This window comes from Heloderma suspectum, chromosome 2 (assembly GCF_057233095.1).
Source record: "Heloderma suspectum isolate Gila_16-S chromosome 2, 16-S_ref, whole genome shotgun sequence".
NCBI classification, from domain to species: domain Eukaryota; kingdom Metazoa; phylum Chordata; class Lepidosauria; order Squamata; family Helodermatidae; genus Heloderma; species Heloderma suspectum.
The window spans coordinates 179065417-179087005 of record NC_139459.1 but is presented as its reverse complement, the minus strand read 5'-3'; positions in this window follow the sequence as shown (position 1 = coordinate 179087005).

The following is a 21589-nucleotide window of genomic DNA, read 5'->3' as shown; positions in this document are numbered from 1 at the left end:
AATAGGGAAGGAGACGTCGCCTTTGAAGTATCTCTCTTTGATGTTTCCTTTTCTCTCTCTCGCACATAATAAATGGAACCTGATTTTCTCTGTCAGACAAAGGCGGATCGCCCCCCTGCAGCTCCAGGCGCTGAGGCACTTTGCCGTCCCCTTTCCCCACAGCCCACCACATCCCAGCAGAGCCAACCTGGTGGGGGGAGCGAGGGGGGGGGAGAGGGAGAGAGAGAAAGAGAGAGAGAGAGAGAGAGAGAGAGAGAGGTTTCTTTCCTGCTAGGGTGAAATCTCCGACAGAGAGGAAACGTCTTGGGGAAGGACCTCTTGGAGGTCAGGCACACTGATGGAGTTTGCCCAGCAGCGGCCCTGCCATGAGGCAGAGTAGGCCGGCAACTCTTGTACAGCAGATCTGGGTTTGTGGTGAGGGCAGCAGGCTCAAAGTGGTCCTGACCCGCAGGGCAACAGCCCAGCAGGAGCTTCTCTTGCACAAGCTCCCTTGGAATAGGCAGGAGCTGGGTAGCGGCTGTCCTCTTAAGGCCAAGCAACCCCTGCTAGTTCAGAACAGCAGACTAGGAAACGAGCAGGATCCGTACTGGCAAAACAACGGGTTGCCCAGAGAGTTTTCACATAAAAGCCAGCCTAATGATAATCGATCTCTTCCCCCCATCCCTCCTTCTGTGCTTTCTTTCTTGTTCAGTGCTAAATAGCTGTTGCATTTGCCAGCGCTGGTTCCAGGGACTGGGGGAGGGGGTATTCTTGCCCCCTTCTCTGATTAGGTCCACATCTTCCTTGCAACTCCCACTGGAGCCCATTTGGTTGCCCTCTCTGTTCAAGCCCAGTCTGCACCACAGCCCAAAGGGAGAGAGCAAGGAGAGTGGAGGCTGCTCTCCTCCTCCTCCTCACTCTTACATCACTGCTTGTATGCTCTGAGAGGGCAGATGTACAGGCAGTGGCGCCATGCGGGAGGAACACAGCCAGCATGGCACAGTGGTTAGAGTGTTGGACTGGGACTCAAGAGACCTGGGTTCTAGCCCCCACTCGGCCATAAAGCTCACGGGGTGACTTTGGGCCAGTCACTGACTCTCAGCCTAAGCTTCCTCACGGGGTTGTCATGAGAATAAAATGGAGCAGAGGCGGACCACTTGAGCTGCCTCAAGTTCCTTGCAAGAGGGACAAAGGCAGGATATAAAAATACTCATCATTATGTAGAGGTATGCATCTTCTTTCATTTTCCATCTGGTTAACACTACCGTTTCTGCGCTGCAGCTGCCTCCTACGGATGTATGAGAAATTTGGTTCAGTCTGTGCAGAACCAGAATTTACCCAATTCATACCTCACAGAACCGAACGTGGACCTGAATGCAATCTGCGGCCGAAGTGTGTACATTTCTTGAGTTCGTGATGCTCTCCGCAGAGCAAAGCAAACTGTGTTTGGAAAAGGCACACCTGAGAAAAATGTGCACAAAAAAATGCATAACATTTGAAAAACATGCACAAATCCACTTTCACCCATGGCAGACAAATGCATGCCTTTCAGACATGCACACAACTGGTGCACACATTTGGAAAAATGCATACAAAAATACACATGAATTTTTGTGTGAAAAGAAAGGGCAAAAGCTCTCAAAGTGACACGGGCACAGGTGGGAAAGAGCTTCAAGGTGGAACGTGGAGAACCTCTACGACCTCGACTTTTGCTGTTTGGCGCATCCCTACTGCCTCCTGAGATGGAGCTACAGCTGTAACAGTATTCGTTTATTTAAAACACTTATATTCCACTTTGCCAACCCAAAATCTTCAAGGTGGTTTGTCAGTTCATGCCAATCCACAACTAGCAGAAAATTCATTTGCAAACCCAATTCAAACCATGGTTTCTGATTCTGGTATTCCCAGATCATCACAGCCACCATTCAGACATCATGCTAAGCCTTGATTACGTTTCCTTAACTGGCATAATGCCTGCATCACACTGAGAAGTGAAATGACAAAAGCTAGCCATTCTTTGTTCTTGAAGAAGGGCTTGCGGCCATTTCAGTTTTCTGGAAAAAACAGATTAAAGGCAGAATTTGTGGGCAGTTTATCTCCAGGCTTTGTGAGGTTTCCCCTGTTTCTACGGGTGCCTGGGCTCATTATAATTACCCAGGGAAGGGGGTAGCACTTTGTACATGCTCAGAGTTTCTGTTGTTTCACATGTTCTTGGAATCAACCCTAGCACTGAAAAAAACAGTTCTGCGGCTCAGCCCCCTTCAGCTGAGCTGAAAATGATCTCTCAGGGAAAGGAGAAAGGGGAGAGGATGGATCCAGATGTATGCTGGATCAACTGTGCTGGTGGAAGTGGGCTCCCCTGTAGCCTCCTTCCCACAGCAGCTCCTCCAGACCCTGCTGAATGGGGTGAGCTGTGACGTAAAGAGGCAGGCAGGTTCCCCCAAAACTGGCTGGAGGGACTTTCCACAAGCAGAGCTTTTCCTTTCAAGGAAGGCAGCTCCTGGATTCATCCCCTTATAATTACCTTCAGTTCTTTTCTTCTTCTTCTTTTTAGTTGTAGAGAAAGGGTTGGGTCCAAGATCTGCCTTCCCTGGGCAGAAGGGCTGTGCTCATAGAAGGTGTCTCTGCCTGATATGGGGTGGGGGCACCCCCTCCCTCCCACAGCTCACCCCATTCATCATGCCCCCCTGACTCTCTGGTATCATTTTCAGGGGGCTAAGGGGGCTGCTATTGGGGTTGGGTATGGGACAGGGAAGTCCACTTCTGCCAGCCCAGTTTTACCCATGAGTTACTTGTTGTAAAATGTCAATAGATTGTCAATAAAATGCCAAATATTTGTTCCATTTGACCTTCCTTCCTTCCTTCCTTCCTTCCTTCCTCTTCCTTCCTTCCTTCCTTCCTTCCTCTTTCTTTCTTTCTTTCTTTCCCTTCCTTCTTTCAAAATCCTTTAAACACAGAACAGCTGGGGCTTTCACACATGGTTTTAACAGTTTGATTTTATTTATTTATTTATTTTGTTTGTTTGTTTATAACATTTATATCCCACCCTATAACTCAGGGCAGCATACAGATATTAAAGGGTTTTGGATGGGACCATGTGTTTTAAGTGTCTGTCATGTGCACTCTGCATACGTGTGGGCGCACAGGCCAGTAATTATTTTGGTATGCTATTAAGTTCTGTGGACTTATTTGCAAGGCTGATATAAACCACCTTTGGGAATTTAACAGGCAGCTGTAAGAGGGAAGGGCAATAGCTCATGCTTTGCACATGGAAGGTCCCAGCTTCAGTCCCCAGCATCTCCAGCTAGAGCTAGGAAAGACTCCTGCCTGAAACCCTGGAGAGCCATTGCTGCCAGTCAATGTCAGCAATACTGGGCCAGGTGGAGCAAGGGTCTGCCTTTGTATAAGGCCGCTTCCTTTGTATCGTTTCCATTTCCACTACCATGTTGCTGTCACAGAGCTCTTGTAAGGAAGAAGGCTGGTCCATTAACAGATGAAACCAGTTAGAACCTGTCCATGCAATGAGGACAAAACTCTCCACGTGGTGCAGCCCTCTTAGGACTGTATCACTTCGGGCTGCAGATGGGGGAATCACACATTTGAATGCTTGGCCACCTCAGAAGTTCTCTGCACACAGAAAATGAATATGCCAGGGGAAAGGCTAGGCTAGAGTACTTTGCTTTGTCATATGAGTTTGGGGGGGCATGCAGTACCCATGTCTCTCCCCCCCATATCCTGAAGTGGTACAGTCCTTTTTCAAAATATGTAGATTGGCCTTTAGAATCAGAGCTGGCCTTTCTCTTCTGCTGCCGAAGAAAGGTAACACGAATGACCTCTGGGCCCAGGCAGTTTCTCTCTCCCCCCCCCACTCCCCATCCACTCCTTACCTCACCCACTTCCAGTCTTCTCATTCCTCATCCCGCCATCTCATCCAAGGCTCTAAATCGGAGAAGGAAACTTAACGCTGGGCTGGCACTCCAGGGACGTCTTGCCTCTGCTTGTGTTGGCTTGGTTTCGAACAATCCTTTTGCACTATATTCAGCTGCACAAACATAAGTGCTGTTTGGTTTTCCGTGGGCCGCTGCTGGCCCAGCAGTGGCTAGTGACCCCAAGTGGCCCCCTGCAAACATTACCGTGAAGGTGAAAGGTGCGAGGTCCCGGTAGCACGCTTCAACAACCAGCCTTCTACTTAGCAGAATCCCTGCAGCACGCAAATGCCAGCTGGCTTATCGCCTTCTACAGACAGTGTAATAATTCACTGGGTGTATGAATGTTTTGCTGCTGGGGGCCACACTAGAAATGTAACACTGGAGATCTATGGAGAAGATCTCCAGCGGTTGATAGTAGCCCTGTGTGTTAGGAGGGCGAGTGGGTGGGCAGATCCAGATTGGGACCACAGCACTGGGAGAGGGAGGGTTTAACCCTTTCCCCAACACCATTTTCCAATTAACCCCCCACCCCACCCCCAGTTACAATTTGCCCTGTAGAGCAAAACATGCTGGCTGATTCCTCATGGGCTACCAGAAGTGCCCCTAGCAAAGCAGAGTTCATAACTCCTTTATCCTTTGGCATGTAGTCTGATTAAGGCTGCTATCTGATACTCTCTTCCCTAGGAGTAAGGGCCATTGGACTCAGTGGGACTTACTTTTGAGTAGACATGTCTAGTATTGCAGCCTCAATTATCTCTGGGAGATCCAGTAATATTTCTGCATGTCCTGGAGGAAGACAGGTAAACAATCCAGTGAGGATAATTCTAGGATTTGGAATTGCTACTTTCCTCCTGCCAGACATACTTGACTTGCATTGACTTGCATTGGTATAATATGCAGTGTCCTCCCTAATGTTTATCAGCAGCAGAAGCAGCAGCAATACCTGATGGCACACCTCTCCCGAAATGAACCTACTCGTACATTACGTTCAGCATCTAAGGTCCTCTCCCGAGTGCCTCCTCCAAGGGAAGCTCGGAAGGCAGCAACGAGAGAGAGAGGGGGCCTTCTCAGTGGTGGCCCCCCATCTGTGGAACAAGCTCCCTGATGAGGTCAGCCTGGCACCAACGTTATTAACTTTTAGGCACCAGGTTAAGACCTATCTCTTTTCCCAGGCATTTGGCAGCACACAATGAGTTTTAATCTGTCCTGGATGTGTCTTTAGTTATGACTGATAGTTCAGTGTTGTTTTTAGTTATATGTTGTTTGTGTATATTGTCTGTATGCTTTTATGTAAATGGTTTTTAAACTTCTTATATTGTATTTAATGTTTTAACTTCTGTAAACCGCCCAGAGAGCTTCAGCTATGGGCTGGTATAGAAATGCAATCAATCAATCAATCAATCAATATTATTGGGGGATGCGGGGCCACTCCATCAGCCCTGCTGAAAGAATTATTATTTTTCCTCTTCCCACCCCATTCCTTTTTCCTTGTGTGTTGTGACTTTTTAGATTGTCAGCCTGCAGGCAGGGACTGTCTTGTTTTAGTGTTTATATGTAAACTGCTCTGGAAGACTTTTTGGCTGAGGAGTGGGATAAACATACTGTAAACAAACAAACAAACAAACATTATTATGCCTGAAATGTTCTAGATGGTGTACAAAAAAAAATGGAAGACAATCCGAGCAACAGGCACACAGGCTAAATAAAGCGCAGGAAGGCACATAAGCAGGAAAGACAAAATGAAATTTGTGGGGCTACTTAAAAGAAGCAGAATAATAACAGAAATGAGAATAGCAGGATGGGGGAAAAAAGGCAAGACAGAGGAGATTGTTACAAGAGGAGCTAAACAGTAGAGCATCCGTCACCGTCCAAGTGATGTTGAATTCCCATCAGCCCCAGCCACCATGGCCAATGGTCAAGGATCATGGGTATTGTAGTCCAGCAGCACCTGGAGGGTTGCAGGTCCCTCAAACCTGTTCTGGTGTCAAGTCAAGCCCGGTCTATTACATGCAGCGGAATGAGGTGGTAGAATCACGATGCAAACAGAAACTCCATATCCTTTGAAATGTGCACTTTCCCGAATTTTGCAATGGGGTTCTCCAATCAAAGCATGCATGCAAGAATGCATATGCAAGGGGAAATACAGCTGTTCTTGTTGTCGTTGTTGTTGTTTTAAAAAAAATTCCATTAGGAAAATTGCTTGCAAAAATATGCAAGTGAGGAAACAATGCCTACAAAGGGTTATGAGCTTGGCTTGGCTTGGGGCAAGCCTAGGAGCCCAGGAGCTACTGTGAAGGTGAAGGCAAGACAGAGGAGCTTCTTACGGGAGGAGCTACATTTAAGACCCTTAACCCTGGCAGCTGTTTCTCCACTCTCAATCAAACCCCTCCGGAAGCTGCATCGCCACAAAGCAGCAATCAAAATTTAAAGACAAGCATTGGTGGTGTGTTATGTCTAGCGTGGTCCTGAGGGCCAGCCCTCGCTTAATGGAGAGGTTAGAGCCGCCGCTGGGAGGAGCAACCCTGCCTTGGCAGCAGCCACAGCGCTGTGTATAGCAGTGACCTTCCTTGCTGAGTTTCTGTAACGGAAAGGAGAGGGGGTGTTAAAAAAAAAGCAGCAGCAGCAGCAGCAAGGCTTATTTGTTTTTAAGAGCCTTTGGTAAGTTCATTCGAGGTGCTTCATCAGTGGCTTAGTTCTTCTGTGGACATCACGGAGATTGTGATGTTATCGCCTGCTGTTTGATGACTGGTTTGGGGGAACTTACCACCTTGGCGTCGTATTATCCTTCTTGTAACCAGCCACGAGCAATAGGAGAGGCGGGACAGAAATAAAGAGTACTCACTGCATGTGTATTAGCTGCTTCCTCCGAGGGTCTCAGGAGGTCATCCCATTTAACCCCACAAAAACCTTGTGAGGTAGGTTAGACTAAGAAATGGTGTCTCACCCAGTGGGCTTCAGAGCTGACAGGGGGATTTGGTCCCCTCCTCCAAACCTGGCACTCTACCCACTACACAAACCTTCCCCATCCTGGTGCTCTCCAGACCTTTTTTTACTACAATACGCATCAGTCACAGCCAGTGGTCAGGGATGATGAGAGCTGTAGTCCAAACCACCCAGAGGGCACCGGGGGGGGGGGGCTGCACTACACCAGACTCAGACCTGGTCTACACATGCAGCACAATGAGCCAGTAAAAGCCTGAGGCGATAAGAGTGCACTACTTTATGGTTCACATTTCACATTTTTATGCTTCCCTACCTACATAAAGGGTTTGCTGCAAGTACAATATTAGCACAGGGCTAGGCTAGAACCTTTCTGCTTGATATGATGGTGTTTCATTTTCCTTTACTTAAAAGCTGGTATAGAAATGCAATCAATCAATCAATCAATCAATCAATATTTAATTGGGTTTTTTTCTTCCATTCAAAAAACTGGTATCCTCTTCCTGTAGCTTGAAGTGGTGCAGTCCATGCTACCGCCTCAGGATTTATTTAAAAGAGCCTTCCCCAACCTGGTGCCCTCCAGAGGTTTTGGACTGCAACTCCCAGCATTCCTGACCATTGGCCATGCAGGCTGGGGCTGATGGAGTTGAAGTCCAAAGCAACTGGAGGACACAAGGTTGAGGAAGGCTGTTTTAGAAGGTTTTGAAGGATTGAGAATGAGGGTTCTACCACCTCATTCTGCTTGACTTGACTCTAAAACAGAGTTGAGGGAACTCTGGCTCTCCATATGTTGCTGGACTACAATTACCATCATCCCTGACCAATGGCTATGGTGGCTGGGACTGATGGGAATTCAACAACCCATGGCAGGGTCACAGATGCTCTTGGCCATGGGTTGGCAGCAAGTAGATCTCCAGATGTTTTGGACTTCAATCCCCAGCATTCCTGTCTATTGGCCATGCTGGCAGGGGCTTCTGGGAATTGAAGTCCCAAACATCTTGAGGTCTACCTTCTGCCTACTCCTGCTCTAGGCCTTCAGGAACATCTGGCCAGGGTGAAGACACTTTCTACATGAGCCAAAGGATTGGCATTGCAGTGGAAGATGGTGGGATGAGCAGAGGCACAACCTGGCTTGCAATGGGAATAAGTTGCTATGCAGACTAGCCTGAAGAGATGCATGCAAGGACCTCTTCAAATACCATATGCTTCAAAGGTGCAGATGTGCTGTTCCTGCTTATGAGCATGTAAGGAAGATTTCCTGTCTTGGCTTTCTCTGGGCTGACTTTCCTTTTAAAGTAAGCCACTGAAAACATCTCCAGAGCAAAGTTCCAGCTGCCCTGCTTTTCTTCTTCCCCTTCTAATGCATTTGTTCAATCAAGGCCCAGCAACTGCACATACACACACACACACACACACACACACACAGGCCCTATTTCCCGCCCTGCCCCATTCCCCCTCCCCCTCCTCCCACATCAAACGGGGCATAATTGGATGTGAATTTCCTCTGGCGAAAATCAGTAAAGTCTGTTGCTCCTACAGCAAGGCAGCAAGCTTTTGGGGATGCTTCTTTGTGCCAGGGACAAAGCCAGCTTACAGAACAGGAGGGTCAGAGGCTCAGCTGTCTCTTGCACCCCTCCAATGGTCTCTGCGACACAAGTCTTATCCAGTTGGGCCCTTACCCAATGAAGAGGCTCAGGAATCTAGGCTGGGAGGACCGTGGGGACAGTAGATGCTGGTGCAGTGTAGCAGCTAAGGCCTGATTCACATGATGCATCTGTGCATAATCAGTGTGCAGACAGAGGGCTCGCTCATGCTGGCCCTGCATGCAACCTCCACTCATCGTTCGGGTTGTGTGCACACAAGGCTCAGATCATGCAGCAGAGAGAGAGACACCATTAGTGCACAGCTTCCCTCTTGTCAGTTTCAGGTATCCATTTTGCAAACAGGCATGGACAAATCTGTCAATTTCAGTTTCTCTCCCTTTCTGTTTGGTTCAGTTCAAACTTAGAGAATTTCTCCAGTCTTACCTTCGCTTTGTCCTGAATTTTGAGAATTCGTTTTGAAAGTTTGCATGAAACTTCCTAAGCATTTTTGTGCACATGTCTCCTAATACCTGCATCTTTGTAGGTGTTTTTGGCTAGCATGCATATTTTTGCAAGCAATTTTCCTAATGTAATTAAAAACAAAACAAAACAAAACTGTATTTCTCCTAGCATATGCATCCTTGCATGCATATTTTGACTGGAGAACTCCATTGCAAAATTCGGAAAAGTGCACATTTGAAAGGATAAGTGAGTTTCTGTTCACATAGTGTTTCAAAAGCGTGGAATTAGGAAAATTTGCATTAAAATGCAAAAGGAAAAAAATTCTCCCCATCCCTATTTTCAAAGCAGTGTATCCCATGTGAAACATTTCAGTTTTTGCATTAGTTTTACATTGAAATTAACATTTGTACATTAGTTTAGTTTCACATCAGTTTCCAGAATGAATGCACAGCCCTAATAGATGCATACCCACCCAAAAGGACAGGATGGTGACGTTAATGCATACATTCAAAATTCTGCACCAAGAAGAGTTGAATTCTGCTATCTATATTGTGCAAATTACATGTAGAGGGGTCTCTCTGGATAAAACCCAACAAAAGTCCTACATAGAGTACACCCAGTGAAATGAATAGAACTTAAGGTAGTCATGACTAACTTAAGTCCCATAATTTTCAATGGGTGTACTCTGTGTAAATCTTATGTTGGATTTCACACTATGTGTCTGTCTGTCTGTCTGTCTATTAGCAATCCTTTATTCAGGTCTTGGATTTTCTTATTGTTGATTGTTTAAAATTGCTTAGATACATGTCATGTATGTTTGTATGTAAATGGTTTTTATGCTATGCATAATATTGTATTTTTAAGGTTTTTAAACTCTGTAAACTGCCCAGAGAGCTTTGGCTATTGGGCGATTTAGAAATGGAATAAATGAATGAATCCATCCATCCATCCAGGCTTCCATCCATCTATATTCCTACTTTAATTTATTCAGTTTATGCTAGTCTTGGAGAAGTGTGATGAAGCTCAGGCCACTGAATACCCAGATTTCATTTCAGCCAATGCTGCCCATGCACCCTATAAACTCTATCTTTGTGGTCTGTGACGGCAATTTCACTCAGCTAAGGCAACCTTTGAAGTGTCTTTCTTTCTTTCCCACTATTGATTAGTCACTTACATTAAAAGAAAGTGTATAAGACCATAATTAAATACTGTATAGTACTGCGGTATACAGAAGACAAGACTACCTCCCTGGGAATGACAGTCAGAAAAACTAAGTTTCCAATAGGTACTGAAAACCCATTAGGTGCCTGCCTAATTCAGAGTGGCAGGGAGGTCCAGAAAGGGGCCACTGTGATATTCAAGGCCCTATTTGGAGCCATCATACCAGACCTCCAAAATCTTGGGCACCACCAGGAGGGTATCTCCTGATGAGTACAGCAATCAAACAGGGAAGCAGAGAGTCAGGCAATCTCTTAAGCATCCTTAAGTTAAGCACTTTTATGTTGTTGTAACCAAGGGCAGAACTACATGTTACCCAGTGCAGGGAAGGGACCCTCGGCAGCTCTGCCTCTGCTTCCTCCCAGCTCCGTCAGCGCATGGGCCCTCCTAGGTCAAGCTTCCATGCCTTCCTCAGGGTTTTGTTTTGTTTTTTGCCTCGTGCTGGATGGGGAGTGGGGGAGGGACCAAGGCTTGAGCCAGCATCTTTTAAGTTTCCATCCTTTTCAGGGCAGGGGGGAGTTCCTAAGAGGTGATGTCACAGTGACAAGGAAATGAATTGCGGGGCCATCATCCATCAGGGCTGCAGGCGCCAGGATCAAAGGGCTGCTGAGCGCTCAAGTTCCCGTTTACAGCTCGCCTCCCCGAGATCCAGAATGCCCATGCTCCCTGGAGTTACCGGAGCAACAGCACGCTCGGGTGGATGCTTTGCATTTTTATTCACACCACACATGTTTCCACTCTGGGAGAAAAATAATAAGAAAAACCTGTGAACCCGGAATTGGCTCTCCTCAACCCCTCCCCCAGCACACGCGGACGCGCACACACACGCGGAGTCAACCCTCCCAACCCCCACTGGGCAGCAGCTATTTCTGGCTTCTTGAGGTTGTCAACGCCAAACAATTAGCCAGCTCCATCACAAAGGGATGGTGATTTCGATCCCAACACCCCGCTATGTATTGCTCAATGGCAGAGGTTTTCTTGACCCAATCGCAAATGTATTCTAAACAGCTTTCTGGCAAGATAAATAATAACCGGGATTGGTAATGGTGCATATTTGTGCTCTTTAGAACAGCGGTGGCTGAACCTTTGTGTGTTTGTTGAGCATGAGTGTATCACCCTGCTTTATACCCAGTGGAGGTTGGTGGCACCGATTTCGGTGGGGCTGTGCATCCAATCTGGGTTTCAGTCAGAACCAGTCAAAACTCTAAAGGTGCTGAACCCTATCCTCGAAATAGGTTCAGAACCTTGGATAGCTCCTTTAGAGTGTTGGCTGATTGACTGAAACCCAGAATGGATGCACATCCCCACCAAAATTGGAGCCACCAGCCTCCATGCCTATACTGAATTGGGCCATTGGTCCATTAAGCTCAGTGTTGCCTGAATCAGCTTTCCCCAACCTGGTGCCCTCCAGATGTCTTGGCCAACAACTCCCATCACCCCCAGACAGCATGTTGGGAGTTGTTGGCCACCACACCTGGTGGTCCCCAGATTGGAGAAGGCTGGTCTGTGTTGTCTGGAAGAAACATCTCCAAGGTTTCAGCCCATGGGTCTTTTTCCCAGCCCTACCTGGAGATGCCAGGGACAGAACTTTCTGCATGCAAAGCATACCACTGAGCTACAGCCGTTCCTCAATTATGCCCCAAGTCAAGCCCAATGGAAGAGAACTTGGTGCTCTAGAGAACACACCAGTGTGTTTGTAGCCTGTAATACCCTCTAGTCCAGTGGTCTTCAAATGTTCAGTCTTTCCACACATTAACTCATCTGCCAACAAACTGTAGCACACGGGTGGGTCATACACCTAAAAAAAAACATTTCTAAAGAAACAAAGTGGCATGCCATAACAGCTACAAAGCAGTAAGAGGGACAAATTTAGCTTGATAGCAAGCTAAATTTAGCCCTTCTAGTGCTACTGAGCACTAAGCAGCAGTTTGCTCCCAAATTTCGGCAGCAAACCATCAATTTAAGAAAGCAACAACAACCCCCCAGTGTGACCTGTGAGTGGGTGGGGTGAAAATGGCCCCTCAGTGTCCTGCAGTTGTCCATCCCTGCCCTAGCAGTCCACAGAAGATTCTGGGGTATATTCCAGACCAGTCTTCCCCAACCTGGTACCCGCCAAATGTTTTGAACTAGAACTGCCAGCATACCTGATGGAAAGGTGCACTTTGAAAATAAATCTGAAAATAAATTTTCTGAAAATAAATTTTCAGAATTTATTTTCCAGATGTTGTTGGTCTACAGCTCCAATTATCCTCAGCCAGCATGGCTAGCAGTGGCAGGTGATGGAATTGTAGTCTAACAACATCTGGAGGGACACCCTGCACTATGACATAGCCAGGCCCATGTGTACCTCTTGCTCTGGCTACAGATGTACCACAAACCCCCTGCTGAAGATTTTGGGGTACAGGAGGAAATTATGGGGTGCCCTCTCAGTTCAGACAAAGATTCCTTGGCCCTACTCGGTATACAGAAGCAAAATAACCATGAACGAACTGCTCCCCAAATAAAACTTGTTGTGACTTCAGCACATCACATCAGCACATGAAACAATGCTCATGGGAGTTGACCAATCAGACTTCATCCTCTGCTACTTCCCCCTCTGTCTCATCCCTACATAAAGAACCTTCATGCAGCAGGCCTGACAGCAGAAAGCTCTTTGTACATGCAGATGGTGTTGGCTGGATTGGGCTGAATCAGCCCTACCAAAAAAAGAGAGAGAGGCTGAAACAGCCCAGTTGTCAGGTTTTTAAATGGGAACTGTTGACGTTCCAGCAGAAATGGGCAGGAGAAGCAAAGGTAGGTGCTGGGTCAAGGAGAGACACCTCCAAGCCTGCTCATGGGGAGGTAAGTTAACTCAGAATCGTGCATGTTGGGAATTGTAGTTTTGAGCACTGAGGCCAAAAGAAAGTAATGATAAGGATGGCCCTTTGGAATTTTGACAAGCTGACTGAGGATCCAGATGAAAAAAAATATTTATTTGCCCAATCCTCATCATTTGACCCCAAACAGGAACCCATTAAAAGCTCTAGTTTTGCTCAGCAGCCCTTTCCCCTTCTATTACTCAAGCCGAAGCTTCCCGTGCATAGAGCTCCCGGGAGATGGTTAATTTCCCAATCACCATCATCACTGTTGCAATAGAGCTATTTAAAGGATAGGATGGAGCCTGGCTCACAAATTCCTGATGATCTGCCCAATTGTTGCTGCTCATCCAGTTTTGAAATGCTAACCAATTTTTCCCGTGTTCTGTTGAAAACAGACATATTTTACAGATTTGTAATCTACCTAAATTCCCAGGAACAGTTAGAAAGTTTCCGAAGTCATATATATATATATATATATATATATACACACACACATACACACACACATACATACATACATATGCATACACACATACACACACACACACACACACACACACACACACACATGCATTGTTTTATGGTTCCCCATTTCCTTAAGGAGGTTCCAGACGTAACTTCAACAAGATTAGTAGCTTCCTTGTGCAAAGACAGCACTACAGGGATGGCAAAACCTGTAGCCCTCTAGAAGTTGTTGGATCCCACCTCCCATCATCCCCAGCCAGTCAGGGATGCTGGGAATTGTAGCCCAGCAACATCTGGAGGCCAGAGGTTACCCACCCCTGTTCTACTGCTTCCAATTGCAAAGCTGTTTCTCTCCACCACCACACAGATTGTATCCCAAACTAATAGCCACCAGCCATCAAAAGCCATCAAAAGCCACTTTAGCTATATAAAGACTTTAAGTTGGCCATTTCTTCACATGATATGACATAGTGGCAGTCCTCTGACAGTAGATTTACATAGTGAAACATCCCGATCAAATAAGGCAAATCTGCATGCACAGTTCTTGGAGACGGGGGTATGTGTTGCGTTTACATCACAATGCCCATCTGGGTCTCTTGGAACCTGATGGATACGGCTGTTGCTACAAGGCGGCTGTTGCTTGCATCCCCATCTGTGGCTATTCGTTGAGTGCATAGCATGCAACTGGAGCTGGACAGAGATCAGTGGGCTGGATCCAGAGTTAGTCATACTTAGAGTAGACCCACTGAAATCACTGGGACTTAACTTAGTCATGACTGATGTAACTCCCAATGATTTCAATGGGTCTGCTCTAAGTATGACTAAGTCTGGATCCAACCCAGTATGTATAAAATCATTTTGATAGACCTCCTTCCCCAAATGCTGCAAAGATTTGGACACAGTACAGCCAAAATTAAGCACGTTGAGGTCCCACTGCTTTCCGGCACACATATGAAGACTTTACTGAAGTCTCTCCCATTTAAAATCAATGGGACCTAAAAGTACTTAATGTTTGGTTGGAATGAGCTCATTGTTAGACAAGGGAAAAAACAACGCATGTCTGATGCATTTGGCTTCATTCCAAATATGAAGGGGATTGTGGACAGATGAAAATGTGAATTAAAAGAAAAACGTTGTATCGCAGTTTTGAAGGTTTCTCTTTGTATATTTTATACATTTACTGAAATGCTAAATTTGAGCAAGCCCAAGGCAACAGTTAAAATGTTTTTTAAAATCTGTTGATTACAGGAAGAGAGATGTGAGCACAAGCTTAACTTTTACGAGGGACAAACCATCTTGAAATGCATTTCAAAGTTTGGTATCAAAGTTCCTACTTTTTTGCCTTCCCCAAACCTGGTGCCCTCTAGACGTTCTGGACTACAACTCCTATAATCCCAGACCGTTGGCCATGCTGGCTGGGGCTGATGAGAACTGGAGTCCAAAACATCTGGAGGACACCTAGTCTTCCCTGGCCCCTCCAAAAAACACAAGATAAGAGGCCCATCACAAAACATATGGGGCCTAGTCTTCCCTGACCTCTCCAATTCAAGCACTGTCTTTGCCCCTGCATCTAATAGTTGAGCTATTAGAACAGGGATGGGGAATGTGTGGCCCTCCAGATGTTAATGGATTTACAACCCCCATCATTCCTGACCAGAATCCATGTTGGCTGAGGCTGATGGGAGTTGGAATCCAATAACACCTCGATTCCCCATCCCCATCTTAGAAGTAACCAGCTAGTTGACTGCTCTGAGGGCAACATTCTAGGATCCCTGGATGAACTCTTTTTGAATCCATCTTGTCCTCTCCCTTTCTTCTGTTGGGAAGAAGGGAAGCAAGAAACTGGATTCAGCTGCCCCCGTGCCAATTCCTCCCAAGCTGGTAATTGGCATAAAGAAAGCTAACAATGGGGTGTATCCAACTTTAGTCTCACTTCATTTCAATGAGTCTACTCTAAGTAGGACTAACACCGGACACAACCCAATGCCAATAGGTGTTTGCAGGTGCCAGCACAATGCGCACATGCACAGAAGTGCACAGGCAGGATGCTGCTGTCCTGCACATCTCTGGGCCAGGGTGATAACATTAAGTGACATTGCACATTACAGAAATATAATGTTCTGTATGCCAGAGTTGGGCAGCTTGGGACACTCCAGATGTTTTGGCCCACAGCTCCCATCATCCCTCACTATTGGCTAGGGCTGATTGGAGTTGTAGGGCAAAACATCTGGAGGGCCACAAGTTGCCCACCCTTGCAGTGTGCATGATGGAGGAAAGGAGCATCAAGGAATATCTGGAACGGTTCTGTTTTTATAAGATCCACGAGAGCAAAGCAAAGCTGCCGCCAGCTGTTTCTGTGCCCTTGGCAGATGCTGCCTTTAAGATCAAACTTAACTGTGTCCACCCCTGAACTGCAGCAAGTCATTCTTCCCTACACAGCCAGCCAGGTCAAATTAGAGGGTGCCGAAACAAAACAAGATAGAGGAAAGCTTATGGTAAATATCCTCCCATCCCACCCCAAAAAGTACATTAAGATTTGCATTTTATAAAATATGCACATATGATACATAAACTTATAAGGTCAGATCCAGACTTGGTTATATCTACAGTAGACGCACTGAAATCATTGGGGTTTAAATTAACCATGACTAAGTGAAGTCCCATTGATTTCAGTAGGTCTGCTCTAAGTATTACCATGTCTGGATCGAACCCATAATTTATCAATGCACATATACAGCACTGAGCAGTGTCCTCTCCTCCCATTTCCCTGGGCTGAATCTATAAATCTATACATAGCAGTTATACCGTTACCATACCGTTATCATAACTGTTGGTACACATGACACCAATGGGCACCAATAGTTACGATAACGGTACGATAACGGTATAACTGCTATGTGTAGATTCAGATACTGTCCAGATACGCTCATACCAATGGGTGCACTGCAATATGTCCACCGATTTCCTTCAAGGGTAGTCCCATGTTCAGTGGTGTGGTGGAGCCAGGGCTCACAGGGTCGAGGCACCAAGACTTTCTTATTGGCAGGGACGCTGACGTCACCTGCCACCCTCTAGGACTTCCTGGCTCCCTCTGAGCTTAGCTGCAATCTTCACAGTAGCTGTGGGGGCAGGGGATGAATTTTCCCAGCAACAATATATTTGTTGTAATGCAGGCTTGCTCTTGAATGGGCAATTAAGGGCCATTAGCTTTACAAAAGGCCTGCTCCTGGTGGAGATGAAAACTGATAGAACTGAACTGAACTGAACTGAACGAACAAACGAACAAACAAATAAATAAATAAGAACTGGTTTGTGGACATGGATCAACACAGCTGCCTGCAGTGTTTGGCCTCTCCTTGGGGGCATGGCTGTGGGGATGGTCATGATGAGTGCCTGTACTTCAAAACTGATCACTGCCCATGCCCACCTCCTGTAGAGAGATCTAGCTGCCTCGCTCCTCTGTTGGACCACGCATGCAAGCTACTTGTTCTTTGAGCAGGGAAGGGTGTGTGTGTGTTGTATTAGTCAGAACTTAGTTAGACCCTGTCTGTAAACGTTTGAGATGCAATATACAACACAACACTGTGTGGGTTGGATCCAGATTGAGGCATGTGGAACTGGGCTGCCTGAAGCAGACTTTCCCACCCCATCCTCCCCTCTGCAGCCCCCCTGAAAATGCTACACAGAGGATTGGATAAGCCTGCTGAAGGGGGTGAGCTGTGGTGTGGGGGCAGGGGAAGGAGGGATCCCTGAAACACAGGCAGAGACACTTTCCATGAGTGGAATCCATCAGTGGAAAGCAGATCTTGGATCCAACCCAGTATCATTAAAAATATAATGAATTATATTAATATAATTACTGTATATTTTTATGGATTCTGTATTTGGGGGGGCGGGGACAAATACAAATGAGAAAATGTACTCCTGACCCTTGTTTCCTTGGCTTTTGGAAGGCAGGACAAGACAAACAAGCAAACAAACAAAAAGGAACTGCACATACTTTGCAAAATGAGCAGTGAAAAGGGCCATCTGTAGCTCTCCCTACTGGCTATTTTCTCCTTTGGTTTCTGCCCCATCAACTGATGCTTTCAAAATGCTCCATAACCTTGAGGACTGGAATCCTGCTGCGGTGTTGTTTAAATTAAAGGTGCTGTTTTCAGGAAGCAATATTTAGAGGGAATACAAATACACCTGGCCTGTGAATGGAATATTTGCTGCAACAAAAAGATAGGCATCCAAGATCTGCCTAAATTAAGCCCGTTCTTCCCCCATCCCCTGCTCTTTTGTACTACCTAGCCTGATGAAGAATTCTGGGGAACATGAAAGCTTGCCGAATTTTGTGGAAGTTGGTGGATCCAAATAAAGGTATTGTCCACCTGTGGATTTTGGTGTTTCGTCTGCTTTTTTCACATAGACCAGCATGGCTACCTCCAGGTTCCCTCCCTCCCTCGCCCACCTCTCTAAATTATAGAGTAAGTTGAAATAAAACAAAATCACATATTAGTATAATAAAGGCATTACACTAATAGGGATTTTGGAATTTGAATGAGCTATGTTGGCTTTGAGAACAGGAGGCTGAACAGTGGCTGAAAATTCCCCAATTTTGGTGGTGGGGGTTGTTTTGCCTCTCCACCAGCATAACCTTTGTCCTGCTGTGGGTCAGGGTCAGCCAGCTGCCTCAGCTTTACAAGCACTAAACCAACTTCTGCCATCCTGCCTGCAAGAGCGTGGAGCGCTGATGGAATAGCCCATCCATCTCCCAGGCCACTGTGCAAATTGCTCACTGGGCTGCCCTCCCTGCCACATGGCCTCGCTTCCCAATCAGTTCGGACTAACGGGGCCATGTGTCCTACTCTACAGAGGACAGTCCTCTATTGCAGCACATCCTCTGTTTGAAGGGCTGCCTGGTCCAAGTCCGGTTTAAAGATAAAAACCAGAGGGAGAGAAAGCAGGGGGGTTGAATTTGCTCATCAACCGTTAGCACCTGGACAGCAGACTGAGCAATGTCGGAACACAGGAAGCTGCCTTATACGGAGTCAGTCACCTGGTCCATCTAGCCCAGTATTGTCAACACTGACTGGCAGCAGCTCTCCGGGGTTTCAGGCAGGAGTTTTTTCAACCCTACCTGGAGAAGCCGAGGATTGAACTGGGGACCTACTGCATGCAGAGTAAGCGTTCTACCACTGTGCTACAGCCTGAGCAGCAGGCACACAGGCCACCAGGTCACAGCCTTCTCCACGGTAAGATTTTTGTATTTCCATTATAGTAACTGCTTCAAATTTGTACATATGCATATAAATTAGCTTAGTCCTCTTTTTTGGCAATGTGTTAAGTGGTCACCCTCCTTCAGGCCCCCTGTCCTTTCAGCCGGTAAAACTAATCCACGTGAAGTGCACAGAACACTCCAAAAGCTGTAAGTATCATTCATATTTTTTACTCTCAGCAGTTGCAGGTCACCAGCATCACATTAACGCAGGAGCGCTGTTTAGGAAAGGGCCAGATTTCCTCGTGTCCATCTGCCGATCCCTTTGTTTCAGACCGCACGACGTTATCCTTCGGAAACAGGGGGCCACACCGGGGTAGAGTGGCCACTTGTGCACCGCCAAAAAAGAGGACACAAACAGGCATGGATTTCCTGAAATCCCACCCCCTTTCTTCTCGAAAGAAAAGAAAATCCCCATTGGAGTCAATGGCATTTTTTTTCTTGTTTTTAATCCCCATGCAAAGGGAGCGCAGAATTTTGGGAAGCAAACAGTCGGGTGGGGAGAGATTTAATCCTCCTCTCCTGCCATGTGCTGGTCCCAATCCAGATCGGGGCCACATGCACTTACTCTCAATTAAAAAAAAGAAAAAAGAATACACTCAACTACATGCTACACAACTGACATAATTCATGTAGTAGCAGCAGTAGTAATACTTATGCACTGCTTAATATAATCACATCCCTAAGTGAAGATGTGTAGTTTGACCCTGGGATAGTGTCCCTTCGAGTTAAAATCAGGTTGAGAATGGGCTACCCCTTTTACCAGCAGCAGACCAATGCCCCTCATAAAGCATAGTACCTAATGGTAAGGTCAGCACAGAGGGGACGTGGCTCAGTGGTAGAGCATACGCTTGGCATGCAGAAGGTCTCAGGTTCAATCCCCGGCATCTCCAGGGAGGGCAGGAAAGGCTCCTGGCTCAAACTTTGGAGAGCTGCTGCCAGTCAGTGTCAACAATACTGGGCTAGATGGACCTGTGGTCTGACTCAGTATAAGGCCGCTTCCTATGTTCCCATGGATGCCAAGATTGGATTAATGACAATGAGTCTTGAAGCACCTTAAAGACCAAGGAAATGTGTTAAGGCACAAGCTTTTCTGGACTAGAGTTCACTTCATCAGAGGCATGGAATGTTATCTCCACTTGCATCTGATGAACTGGACTTGTATGTCATAATGAATTGCTTAACCTTTAAGGTTCTACAAGACTCCTCATTGTTTTTCCTGCAGCAGACTAGCATGGCCACCCCTCTTAAGGTTGCGTTAGACACCAATGTTCCACACTAGCCTGGCAAGCTCATTTTTATTAGCCTGCCTACAATGATTTATTAGTATGCCTACTAATGATTTGTGGCTCATTGATGACTTGACAGAATCAACTCTTCTAATTTAGGAAAGTTGGCTTGCTTGGTCACCTGGAGTTAATTCATGCTCACCAGAGGCAACCAGACCAGAGGCCTGTTCCTATGCCAAATCATGGCCTGGAATCCCAAACACCTGCCACATTCTCTCACACAAAGCCAGACACAAATAGGATTGCTATCCCTTTCTGAGAGTGAGAAACAAACAAAAGACTACAGCTCACTTGAATATTTCAATTAATTTTAAAAAGTAGGCATATTGTTTTTGAAAAATCATTTCTCATTGCCTTAGCATTATGACTCATGAAGTCACAAAATTAAGGAAATGGCTCCTGTCACACAAACAGGTTGACTGCTGGGTGATGAGAAGAATAACTTTGGCCATCATGGGCTGGAAGTCAATCTAGCAGGCCTTTTGTTAAGATTCTGAGAAAGCCCCCTTCCTACCACTGAGGAGCGATGGCTCAGTGGTAGAACCTACGCATGGCATGCAGAAGGTCCCGGGTTCAATACCCAGCATCTCCAGGTAGGGCTGGAAAAATCCCTGCCTGAAATCCTGGAGAGCCACTGCCGGTCAGTGTCGACAGTACTGGGCTAGATGGACTGACTCAGCGTAACGCAGCTTCCTATGTTCTTGTGTTCTCACTGCACCCTGTGTCAATACCATATTTGATCATTTGTCAGTGTTGAAGGTGTGGCCCCCTCCATGTGCGAGGCCTGGGGTAAATGGCCCCCTCCACACGCAAACACATAGAAACAACAGGTCTGCAATCTTGCCCTGTGCCAGAAGAACAATTCAATTTTGAAATGGGTATTGAATCCACCATAAGGCTGGGATTTTGGAGCTGCTAGGGCTCAAACTAGGAATCCTCAGATTTGTGTTCTGCTGCCCTGAGGATGTGGGTTGGAAGGTTTGCCAGACGGTGATGGGTTCCAGAGTGACTCTACACACCCAGGTGTTCCATTGGTCCCCCTAACCTGGTACGGTTAGAAAGGCTTCCGGTTCCCCCCTGACTTGGTAGAGTGACAAAGGCTTCCAGGACCCCCAACCTAGTAGGCTTTGGGGTCCCTCTAACCTGCTAGGGTTACAAAGGCTTCTGGTTCCCCCTTCTGATGGTTCTTTATCTTTATATGAGACTTGAAGAGGACATCCCTTCAAACAGGACTGTCCTCTATCAAAGGGGGCACATGGCCACCCTACAAACCCAGCAGGACATTTCTGAGTAAAGAGGCATAGATGAGGTCTTACAGCTCGCACCTCTGATGTATTAGCTACCTTTCCAGTCTTTTTGCCAAAGCATTCCGTTGAACACGAAAGCTTGTACATTCCCACTCAGATAGAAGTCGGCCTGATGAAGAGAGCACCTTACCTACTACTATTCTCCGGGACCAAGATGGCAACTGCTGCCCGCCCCCCTCTCTCTTGGTCCTTTCTGGAGAGCAGCCTGCATGGCCATAAGCTCAAGGCATCGGCATAAGCAGCCAACGAGTCCGCACAGCTGCAAAGGGGGCACCGTTTCTCTGAATAACAATGAA